Below are 12,483 nucleotides of genomic sequence, written 5' to 3'. Positions count from 1 at the left end.
AGCAGAGGATGGCCAAGTTGGTCATCAATGGGAGAAGAGGACCTTGGCCCTGTGAATGTTCTATACCCCAGTATAGGGGAATGCCAGGGCCAGTAAGCAGGAGGGGGTAGGATGGTGATCAGTGGGAGTGGGGAGGGAACAGGGGATTGTTTTATTTTTATTTTATTTTATTTTATTTTATTTTATTTTATTTTGGAGGGGAACCTGGGAAAGGAGATATTGTAAATAAAGAAAACCTCTAATAAAAAAAGAAACTGTAACCCAGCCTCAATTAAATGTTTTCTTTTATAAGTTACTGTAGTTGTGGTATCTCTTCACAGGAATTAAAACCTAACTAAAACACTTGTTTAGTACAGTTCTTTTAAGAGAAAAAAATCACAATGTATACTATTATAGTACTATAAGTATGTTAGCATTCACAAATAGATAGATATAGATACAGATCTTCCCTCAAGATATATAATGGCTCCTATATAATCAATGGTCATTTTTTGATGATTACCACTGATTGATGATGGGGACTCAAAGCACCTAGTTCCTAATCCATGGAACTTATGGATCTGAACATTATGAGGTAAAATCACTCTTTTTGTGAATGGATTATCAATAATGAGATAGGAAGACAGAGTGAAGTGTTTTCATAGTAGCATAGCAACTATGTGCATAGCACATATGCATAGCAACACAGTGATAGTTTTTTCTTTTAGAGAGAGGAGAGCATAGGATGCTTGCTGTGACAGAGGTTCCATCACAATATGAATCTACATTTAGCAGAGACACTGATTAGAAAGGCTGTGTTACTTGCTTTGCAGATGGAAGAAAGGGGTGGGAACCCAAAGATCCCATCACAGAAACAGAAAGAACAACATATCAACTCTACCATTTTTGTTTCAGCTTCACTGGGGTTCCTCCAGATTTCTGAAGCTGTAAGAAAAATAAATGTTTGTTGCTCTAAGGCACAGAGCTTATGGTAATTTGTTACATCAGCCAAAGGAAACTAATACAATGTACATAAATATTGTCAAGATAATTAAAAGTCATCTAAGAAGACTGGCTAATTTAGGAAAACCCACAGCAGTAACTCATCAGCATTCATGCACAAAAGACTCATCCCGGTGGTTTGTATAAAATCAGTTTCTGATCTTCTAGTCAGTAAATCTGATACAACCAAAACAGAAGGGAACTCCAGGGCCTGTCCCTTGCCTATATAATCATAGGTATAATCATGTTTAGAACAAATACTGGAACTTATTTTCACAATGACAGGCTAAATCTATAATTTACAAACTGGTAGAAGAGATTCATGACTCAGCTTACCCACATGGAGAAGGCATGTGTGAACTGTCCCTTCTTCTGTGTTTTGTATCATTCAGCTGCATCAGTGAACTGATATTCATAACATTAGGAAAACTCATAACTTTTAATGGGGCCACCAGTTCAAGTCTTATACCATCAAGAAATTCCATTTACTTTGGTTGCAGGTGACTTAGTTAACTTGATACACAGAAAGAGGTATCCCAGGATATATACTTTTTTTTAGATATATCTGTTCAATTTCGGTCAATTTTCACAGTGACACTGGGCAACCATGTACCCTATTTGGAAATTCTCTCATCATCTACACAAAAATGTTCTTTAATCCACTTCATTCAAATAGAACAGTGGCCTTCTGTTTGAGCCAGTATGACATTGTCATGATGTTTTGTTCTAAATTTTGAACTTCTATATGTTAGTACTTCATATTTGTTCTTAGTTTTCATCATCATTTGGCTCGTGAAGGACCACTGAGATTTCATGCAACCTATAGAATGATTTTTCTATGCTGAAAAAAAATGTTAGTTTTGCCTTGTGTCTTTAGAAATGGCTTTGTACATGCTAGAGAGATACTCTACAATTGAACTACATTCCCATTCTTTTCTGATTATCTATGCCTCATAATTTTCCTTCCTTTCTTCTTCCCTCTCTCCCTTCCTTTCTTGAATTGGGGCATTAACAAACAAGCAGTTGTACCAGTTTTTTACAAACATCATCAGGCAGTGGAGTTTACTCCCATCAGAGTGCTTAGGAATCTCTCAATCATTTCCTGACTACTTGTAGCACTTGCCACCTGCCTATGAAAGTGCAGTCTTGCTGTGATGTCAACCCATGTGTCATGACACTTTTGCCGTTGAATGACTTTTTCTTGGGACTTGCCTGAGATCACTGTGAACTGCAAATATTTACATTAAGAGATGTAAAAGTAAGCATGCTCACAGCCAACCATTGGACTAAATATGGGGGACCCCAATAGAGGAGTTAGATAAAGGACTGAAGGAGCTAAAGGGGGTTTGCAACCCCATAGGAGGAACAACAGTATCAACCAGCCAGACCCACCAGAGCTCCCAGGGACTAAACCACCAACCAAAGAGCACACATGGAGTGACCCATGGCTCCAGCCACATATGTAGCAGAGGATGGCCTTATCTGGCATCAATGGGAGGGGAGGCTTGGTCCTGTGAAGGCTCTATTCCCCAGTGTAGGGGAATGCCAGGTCAGTGAAGCTGTAGTGGGTGGGTGGGTGGGGGAGCACCTTCATAGAAGCAGGGGGAGAGGGGAAGGTGTAACAGGTTCTGGTGGGAAAACCAGGAAAGGGCCTAACATTTGAAATGTAAATAAAGAAAGTATCCAATAAAAAAAATAAAAGATAAAAAAATACATAAAAGTAGTACAATTAAAGGCCTGAAGTAACAATGAAATAATTTTATGTTTAGTGAATTGTTTTAAAGGGTTTTAATATTAGAAGTGTTAAGAACCACTGCTCTAAATGACTCTGCCAGTCATTCTGTTTGTGCTCTTTAATGTCCCTCAGCTACATCAGTGACATGCTCTACTCTTTTGTTGGACTAGCTTGTCACATGTTCTCCTTTATTACCATCAGTAGGTGAATGTTGGCCGCTGGCCAGCGTTTATCCAAAATGGCGCCAAACTTCACTTCCGTACCACGGACAGCTGCTTGGCGCAGGCGCGGTAACAGTGACACGTCTCTCCCTTTGCTCTCCCCCTCCGGATGGGGATATGCTAATAAGGTGCTTGCACTAGACTAATCAGACAGTAACACGTTTGCTCGCCCCCCCTCCCGCGGGGGTAGGTTAATGAGGTGTCTGCATGGTGCACCAATCAGACAGTCTCGCTCGGCTATATAAGCCAGCAGCTCCAGGGTATCTGGGTCCTTCGCTTCAAACTTCATGAGGAGCTCCAAATAAAGTGCTGCTGAGAAGAATCCTGTTGCCGCGTTGTTCTTGCGGGCCAGACCGGTCGCGACAGGTGAACTCTAGGTACCTCACTTTCAGTTTTGCTGACAGCTGTACAGGGGACAGGGCACAAACAGTTGTGCCAAATAGGCAATTCCTGAATTTTGACTGGGTCCTCTCCTGAGTTTCAGAGGCCTAAGTACAGTGGCTAGTCAGTTGATTTCTGAAGCCCTCCTAGGTATGCTCCAGTACATGTGTGCTAATGCAGTACAATAGGTAAGGAAAAATGCCCTGCCCGCCAGTGATAACAGTTACAAATTTCTAAAATAATTATGTTCTTTAGCAAGGTTCAACCCTTTCCTCTGAGTTGGTGATAGGTAAATTAGTAAATGAACATCTTTAACTAAGCCGCACTTAAATTTGTTAGGATACCTAAGCTATGTGTTTTCTTCTGAAAACTCAACCTGTCACTTAGTATAAATATGAAGACAGTGCCAAATTTAACAGACATCAGGGATTTAATGTGATCCTCTGAGCAGTGAAGGCCTGCTAAGCAAATGTTTATGCTGTTATTTTCATCTATTCCTCAGAGAAAAGAGTACAGGCAGTTTCATTCATGGTCACCTCCTTTATTAGAATATAGACCCGTCAACATGTAGAACATGCTGAGACATTAGATACTCAGAAAGGCTTCAGTAGTAACTTCAGGGATTTCCACCACATCTCATTGAAAACAAAGCTTCTGTACAAACTCAAGGAAAGGCAAATCTCAGGTTAGGGACAGTGTGAGGTCTCTAATGATTACTTACAGTCTCTATTCCTTGTTTGATACATCTACCAGGCATGAGAGATGGGAGCCCTCTGGGTTCACATGGATACCTTTAAACGTTCATGTAATTATAAAGAGACATTTGGACTTACTATAGTTGGCTCTACATATCATGAAATTGTATTTAAATTGAGAAAACACAATGAAATATTTTACAAGGTATACAAAGTTTTATACTGAACTTGTTTAGAAAGACAGTTTGAAAAATACCATATTTCATTTGGAAAATGCCAGATTATATGTTATCTGCATCAATAAAGTCAAACCACAGAATTATTATCTTAAGTTTTAGGAAGAAAAAATGCTTTGCCTGATTTTCTGTTCAAGTCGATTTATGACCAAATGTCTGTGCTGTACCTTATAATATACTTACTGAACACATTTTTCTTGTAATTTAATTATTAAATATTTACATGTGACAATGCTAATTGTTTTCTTGCAGGAAGCTGTTTCATGCAATTTAGGCTTGTAGCATAAATTCCTATGAAACCTGTTTTTCAAATCCTCCAAGATAATGTTTAGCAGATCCTAAGTGAAGGTTATTTAGAGTAAAAACTGATTCAAAGTACTAATGGGAATGTTTATTCATCTCTTTATCCTCTTTATCTACAAAGAGGAAAATGGCTGCCAAATGGTACACAGCTGTGTCAGAGCGATGTACAAGTGTCAGCGAGGTCCTCTACAATAGGCCACTGTATTCCTTCCCCCAAATGCAGTCTATGCCTTAGTCTTAGGTGTTTCTTCCTTTACATTCTATGGTTAACAACTTGTAATTTAACAATTTAACAATTATTTTATCTTAAAAGCCCTCTGCATTTGTTCCTCATTCCCTTTGCCCTGCCATTATTCACGCAGAGATGACTGCAGTGAATTCCTGTAATAATTCCTTGATTAGTTTTCATCTCCAAAGTTCCCCTCTCATTATTCCTGAATCCAGCATCAGGGAAACATATCTAAATAACTGTTTTCATTACGCTTTTCTCTATGAAAAAATTTCCTTGGGTTTTTTTTTCTTGTGGGCTAAAATCCACATTCCTTTGCCTGGCATGGAATTTCCTCTGCCAGCTGACCATGTTTGCTCATTCAGCTAATATTTATCAAGAGTTCACTGTGTGCTTAGAATTTGGTGTTATACAACTCCAAATATCTTCAAATGTTTCACTTTCATTTTGGAGACCTGTAAAAATATTTAAAGAAAGTTAAATAACAGAGCCAGGTATTAGTATAAAACTTTTAAAAAGGCAATATATCTGTGTATGTTCTGTATATCAGCAATATATTTGAAGAATATTTTATTGAATGGTAGTAATAAAACATGTTTTGTAGCACATAATACATATGTAATATGTTCTTTATTTTAATTTTTCTGAATAATTATTTGATATAGAGACACATTGGCATGAAAAAGAAATGGAAAAAGGTCAAAAATAATAAAATATTTTTATGCAATTATTCTAAGAGATACAGATGAATCCAAATATGTCCAATATCTTGGTTACTATGTGTTAAAAAATATATAATTAACTTTTCTGGTCCTATGACTATAGGCACTGTTGAATGTCACTCCATGCAAAAAGCTTCCTACTCCTGGGCACTCTTGAGTTTGTCTCATCTTCTCACCTCTTGAAAAGGTTTGGATTCTATGACAGAGTCATGACAGATTCCCTGGCAGAGTTCTTAATAAGACGTGCACATGAAAATGTAGTCAAGCTCTGTTGAACTGTTTACTTTGCTCTGTTCCCTAAACTTCTCTTCACCTACAAACATATCTGTGAAGAACCCTGCTTCTGATATCTTAGTCATCAGGCTCTGAGTGCCTAAGAAATCAATTCTATTTGTTAAGTTAGTGAATGATGTGTGTGTGTGTGGGGGGGGGTAATTTTAGCTTACTGGTTTTTTATTGTTTATGAAATATCCTAACCATTCTCACATGTGCAAGGAAACTCTGTATTGCAAGTTGAAAATTCTTGTGCTAGTTGTTTTCTTATCATTTTATTCTCAAAAAACAAAAATAATATTAAGCTCATGCCTACCATAGCCCTCCTTCCTGTCTATCTCTCTGTTGTAAGACTAGTTTGTTTGCTTGTTGGTTTTCTCATTCAAGGAGGACCTGAAACTTTTGAACAAGGAGACTCTTTATTTTGCTCACTTCTGTTCCCATAAAGCAGTATCTGACAATTAATTTCTTCTCACTAAATGCAATCTGAGTGAATAGATAAAGAGATAAACACAATCACGTTACACTGTGGCAAAGTTATTGCATGTTGTTATAAGTTTTGTAGTGACATGAGTTGGCATGAGTTGGAGCATACCTTTTGGTATATGGCTTTTTTGTACAGATGCCAGAATGAACCACCTTCTCCCCCTAGAAACAACCTTTGGCTTCTCCTCAAAGTTTTTTTCAAGATGATTTCCCTGAAACTTTTTGAGTATTATATGTTTTCCACTTATTTCACTTTTTTTTGGATATTACCCCTGTCACTCCTCAAAAATGGTTCCTGTATTGCATATTTTGGATCAAACTGTAAAGCATACCTTTTCAGTGCCACTCTTCTGAAATCTGTGTGTTTTCAATGATGAATATTTTTGTGGGTAGAGGTCTAGACAATATGGGATATTCAGATCAATTTGTATTTTCCTGAAAAATTAGTTAGAATAATCTATTCAAAATCTTCCTAGTGTTTCCTGAATCTACAGATAAAGCTTATAATTTTTACTTTCTTGTAAACAGGTTCCCTTGCCAACCATTTTTCCCTTGGCTCCATTTTACATATGATCGTATTTTGTCCATATATGCCCAACTCTCATGCCATTTTGCATGACATGAACATCTTTTCTAATTTTATTATGTATTCCAAAATTTTTGGTTCATTTAAGTCCATTTGAACTGTCTCTTGGATTTCTTCTTCACATTTCACTTTTATATTCTTTTGCTTTTTGTGTCTTCTGAAGACACACTATTTGAAAATTTACACAATCCATGGCACTGTTCACATTATACTCTAGTTAAAAATACATTGATTTCTTTTTTTAAAAAATCCCTGACTTATCCAATGCTCATATGAGGGCTCTTGGCTTGGCTTGTATCTTTTTTTTTTTGTCCTGTATGGCTGTTCTCTCATGGAGGCTTTCTTCTTTTTCATCCTTTCTTTCTTTTTCCCTTTCTTTCTCTCTTTCTCTTTCTCCTTTTTCATCCTTTCTTTATTTTTCCCTTTCTTTCCTTCTCTCTTTCTATCTTTCTCTTTCTTTCTTTTTTCTTTCTTTCTTTCTTTCTTTCTTTCTTTCTTTCTTTCCTTCTCTCTTTTTCTCTTTCTCTCTCTCTTTTTTCAAAAGGAAACAGAAGGACAGTGGGTCTGTGGAGAGAAGAGGTGGGGGATTGTAAGAAGGCATAGAAGGAAGAAAAACTCTGTTTTAGATGTATTGAATATGAGAAGAATCTGTTTTCAATAATAAAAATGATTATGCGTTCAATAACTTTTTAGATTATTTATTTCTCTCTGTGTCTCTGTCTCTGTCACCATTTCTGCCCCGCCCCCGTGTGTGTGTGTGTCTTTCTGAGAATGTATTTCATGTGTGTGTTTGTGCCTTATGAGACCAGAAGAGGAGGTGGGAATCCCTGGATGCAGGAAGTTGTGACCTGAAAACTGAACAAACCTCCTTGTCTTCACTGTGGTGCATGTCTCTTTGATTAAATACTATGGCCAAAAGCAACTAGGTAAGGAAAGGGTTTATTTCAGCTTATATGTCCTAATTATGGTCCATGATAACAGAAATTCAGGGAAGGGACCAAGGGTAGGAACAGAATCATTAATAAAGTAGAGACCATGAAGGAACACTGACTCCAGTGCTGCTGCTTGCTCAGCCTGCTCTCATTATCTAACATCCAGAATCACCTGTTCAGGGTTGGCACAACCCTTCTTGCTCTAGGCCCTCCCTCATCACTAATCAATTAGGAAAATGCCCTACAGATTTCTCTATTTCTAGAGAAATTTCTCAACTAATATCCCCTCTTCTCAAATATGGCTTTGTGTAGACTGTCAAAATCAGGCAGAATTTCTCTATGAGAACAGAAAGAACTTTTAATTACTGAGCCATCCTTACAATCAGAATCTATGTGCTTAGATTTTTTTGTTTCCTTTAAAATTCCTATACAAATGTTTATTTATGACCAGAGTTGAATAATTAAATTTTCTTGTAGTTCATGGTCTGGATTCATCAAAAATATTAAATGATATTTATTTTTGTGGAAGAATAAAACAAAACTGTTAACTAAAACTAGCTTAACATTATGCATAAATATAATGTAATTTAACTAGGAAATAATCAGGAATGTAAATGCATCTCATGATGTATATGGTGATTTAAGTAGGCTTGTGTGTCTGAAAGCTTGGTCCATAGGGTGTGACACAAGCTTTGTGGTCTCAGATGGTAGAGACAGTTCTCCCTCTGGCACCTGTGGATCAAGACGTAGAATTCTTAACTTCTTCTCCATCACTATGTCAGACTGCGTGTTTCCTGCCTTGATTATAACAGACTAAACCTCTAACCTGTAAGCCAGCTGCAATTAAATACTTTTCCTTGGCAGAGGTGCTGTGGTTATGCCGTCTCTTCACATCAATAGAAACCTTATCTAAGACAATACAATAATCAAGAAAAACTAAAAAATACAAAATTTACATACACATTACATTAGTACATTAATATGTACCAACATTCTAATTTTAATTTATACTTTAAAGTAATACTTTGAGAAACAATAGGACACCTTATCAATGACTATAATTATGAAATTATTATATTATTTTATAGTATGCCATTAATTATATATAATTTGAATTGCAAAGACATTGAATTAAAGTTGTCCTTCAAGTGATGAAATTTCTTGTTAAGTAATGACTGATAATTTTTACATGCCTGATTTATAAAAGGAATCTTAATGAAGTAACAGAAACACTTAAATATGTATAATACAATAATTTTAAAATATGTCATATTTTGAATGATCTGTTACATGAGTAAGTTGGAATTGGTAATATTTAATTATCAATAGAAATTTAATGCATTTCTAACAATACAAAAGATTAAAATACACAGAAAATTCTCAACTTTGTAGAAGGACCCATAGAATAAATATCTGTACAGAACACCCACTTTTAAATCATATCATGAAGAGGCTGGGGGATGCATAAAAGCTCATATCAACCAATGTTGCACAGAAAGAGTTTTGCAAGAATTCTTGTTATGAATAGAACTCAGAAGAAATGTTTTTACCATGTGTTTGTTATTTCAACTTCTTCTACAGCATCTGGCAATCAGAATTATATTATTTTTTCTATTTCCTCATACAGACAACAATGAAGGTATTGTCAACTTCTCCATCACTGACCTGTGTGTACCTAGACGGCTATCACCATCGAAGGTAACTATTTTGATGCCTTTGTTAAGTTGGCCCCTCACAAGTTAGAAATGTAGATAAGTACATTTCAAGACCAAATTAAATGCAGCTTGCCTAGTCCATTCTACAAATGAAAAAGCAATTAGACAGTTGAACCTTTGTTTTGGCAGTTTCAGTCCAGTTAATGAAGACAGAACAGTTTTAAATACCATTGGCTAAAAAAATTTCATGTTTTGTAACACTAAATATGCTGTGTTATTGTACCTGTAAGTTTATGCTATATATCTAATACAATGTAGTCTCTGAATCAATTGTATTGAAGGTATATAATTAATATAGAATTGCACACACATTTTAATGAAAATGAAATGTAAATATGCCAGGTAAGCATTATTTTGAGTTGGTGAGGGAATGGAGCAGACTGCATTTGCTCTAATTTTGTCTGTTCTTTGGCAGATAAACAAAACCTAAATGTATACAGATATCTCTCTTTGCTGAGCAATTTCACTGCAGTCTATAATTGCATGGCTATTAGTGATAAATTCTGATTTACAGCTTAATTGGCCAGAAGTGAATATAGCCTCAAGGTCATTGCAATAAAGATAGCAGGAAGTTTAGGGAGGCGCATAAGTTAAGCAAGAGCCTGTGTGGTGCAGTGAGTGGAGATCTGTTTAAAATATTAGAATACAACATGGGCCCATATTGTGCAGTGCTGACTCCATACATACAACACAAAAGGTCAATTTGAAGTACTCACAGTGGCCCTACAATAAAATATTTTATATTTAACAACATGACTCTCTTGCTTTTTCTCTACAAGAGAAGCCAATAATTACACGATGCCAAAAGGGATTAAAAATGGACCAATTAAAGCCTCCAGGAAAGTTAAGCCTTAGAAGAAATGCAGCAGAAAATTGGAGAAAATGGAAGGAAGAATTTCAGAAACTAGAGTTGCATACGCAGTATCACTTGGGGGATAGCCAGTTATTTCTCCATGAGAGAGGGCAAGGCTCAGGGTATGCAGAGTGGCTCTGATGATGGCAGAAGAAGCAATGGCAGAGACATTCACATAGGATCTCTAATGTTGCTATATTCAAAGGATATATTGAAATCTATAAAAGACATCTTTATTTTCTCATGAAAATATAAAAAGAGGAGGGCGGTTCTATTAATCCATAACATTTGGCTCTCCCTTGACAACTAGGTGATGTGAATTAGAGGTCTGAGTTACGCCTTGTAAAGGAGAATGACATATAAAATTATCTAAGTCTAAAAGACTAAAATGAGCCAATCCCTAGAGACAGGAATGAAGTGAGAGGGTGTAAGCGTTTTCAACTGCCGACAGTTGAGAAATATCCAGAAAGCTAACAAAATTCCCACTATTAATAGCTTTGCTGTCACAAGGAGTTCTAAAATATTTGCCTGGATAAAGGGGGATAAAACTTCTTGAAAAATACACAAAACAAATTATTGTTTTACTAAATGTGTATTTATACATAGTGTAATCATCACTGACTAAACCAAAGTCTCAGAATTATTCAATTTTCATCTTTTTTATATATATTTCATTTTTTTCCAAGAGTGACAGGAAATCAAAGCAATGTCCTTAAGAGTGCTGAAACTTGGGCCACTGAGTAAAGACCAAGGGCACATTTAAATGAAGTAGGTATTTGCATCAAAATCTGATTTAAAAAGAAAATCTAGGGAATGAGTAGGGAATGAGAAGATCACTCGACATGCATGGATAGACTTCATGAAAAAGTGTCATAGGAAAAGAGAGAAAAAATTAAAACAAAACAAAAAATAACCCAAAATAACATCTTGGATAAACTATCTGAAAAGCAGGTTTTGGATATTTTCATGACTTGAATTGGCTTGCTTTCTGAATAGAATTTTTCTCCCTTGAGATTCGAGTAAGTCTAGGGTATTAGAAATTTATAAGAGATTATTCTTAGATTTGTATTTTCCCCTTCTGGTGCTCTTTTTCATCATAAGTACTAGCTGTTAGGGGCTCAAGAGAGCCACAAAATCCCATTGTAAGTAAATCTAGACATAGGCAATGGCCTGTTGGAGACAAACACATGCAAGACATACAGGCAACCAAAGGCAGTTACCTCGGTTCAGACATAGCTGTGGTTAAAATCCTAGACACTATTATTTTAGGCAGCTAGAGAATACTGCACAAGTCTTTGTTATCATCTAACCTCAGAATTTTTGGAATAACACAACCCAGAAAGCAAAGTTTTAAGAAATACAGGTAAACCATATCAAGGGAAAGGAGGAAGATGGACAGAGACATCTCCTAGGAAATCTTGCAGAAACAAAGCATCCATGAATAAGTGGTTAGCTAAAATACTAAAACTATAGTAGAAAAAGTGAATTATATGAACACCTTTGATAATAATTCTATTAATATCAGGCACATGGAGATTTTGTAATGCCAGCTTGGCATAGAGAAGGGATTGAATGATGATGCTAAAGGAATGCATAGTTTCAAAGTGTATCCTGTTTCCTGACACCCATATGGATTTCCATACCACTTTCCTTCCTCAGAAATTGAATAGAGGCTCATATGTTGAGAGATCTCCTAATAGTTGAATTTAAATGAAGGCTCTGTAATACACCAGCCTGTGTGACATAGAGGCTGGCATTTAATCTCTTTGAGACTTATTTCCTCCCCTGTTCCATGGAGTTTATAATATCTGGGCACTTAGTGTATTTTCAGACCTTTTATTATTCGAAAATTATGTGAGTTAAAAAATTGTTCTCTTCTCATTTGCTGTCTTTAGTTTTACTAAGCATGGCTACCTTCTTCTTCCTCGATGCTCTAAACTCTGCCACCTTCAGGAGACTGTGGTGATGATAGCAAGAGTACCTTGCACTGAGTACATTACACACGACCTCCAATGGTTTATGTATGCAAAATGGATTCTTGAAAAGGCCGGGCTGGGAAGCAGTAGTTTGGGAAGTAGTAGAGCTTCTTCCATCATTGAGTGAACTTTTCTCTGGAGGGATAAAAATAGAAAGTT

At 36.3% G+C, this 12,483-nt stretch overlaps 1 long non-coding RNA gene across 2 annotated transcripts in view; it reads left to right on the top strand.

The window, feature by feature from the left end:
• The first annotated feature begins 3,213 nt into the window (after positions 1-3,213).
• LOC116084566 overlaps positions 3,214-12,483 on the top strand; it is a 16,691-nt gene continuing 7,421 nt past the window's right edge. The window contains exons 1-4 of one of the 2 annotated variants that reach the window (XR_004116163.1): positions 3,214-3,314; positions 5,607-5,690; positions 7,658-7,774; positions 9,408-9,478. This is a non-coding gene — a long non-coding RNA (uncharacterized LOC116084566). The remainder of the gene's footprint in view (positions 3,315-5,606; positions 5,691-7,657; positions 7,775-9,407; positions 9,479-12,483) is intronic. The other variant, XR_004116164.1, reaches the window with a different exon arrangement.

This window comes from Mastomys coucha, unplaced genomic scaffold, assembly GCF_008632895.1.
Source record: "Mastomys coucha isolate ucsf_1 unplaced genomic scaffold, UCSF_Mcou_1 pScaffold9, whole genome shotgun sequence".
In the NCBI taxonomy this organism is placed as follows: Eukaryota; Metazoa; Chordata; class Mammalia; order Rodentia; family Muridae; genus Mastomys; species Mastomys coucha.
This window is presented reverse-complemented; position numbering and strand designations above follow the sequence as displayed.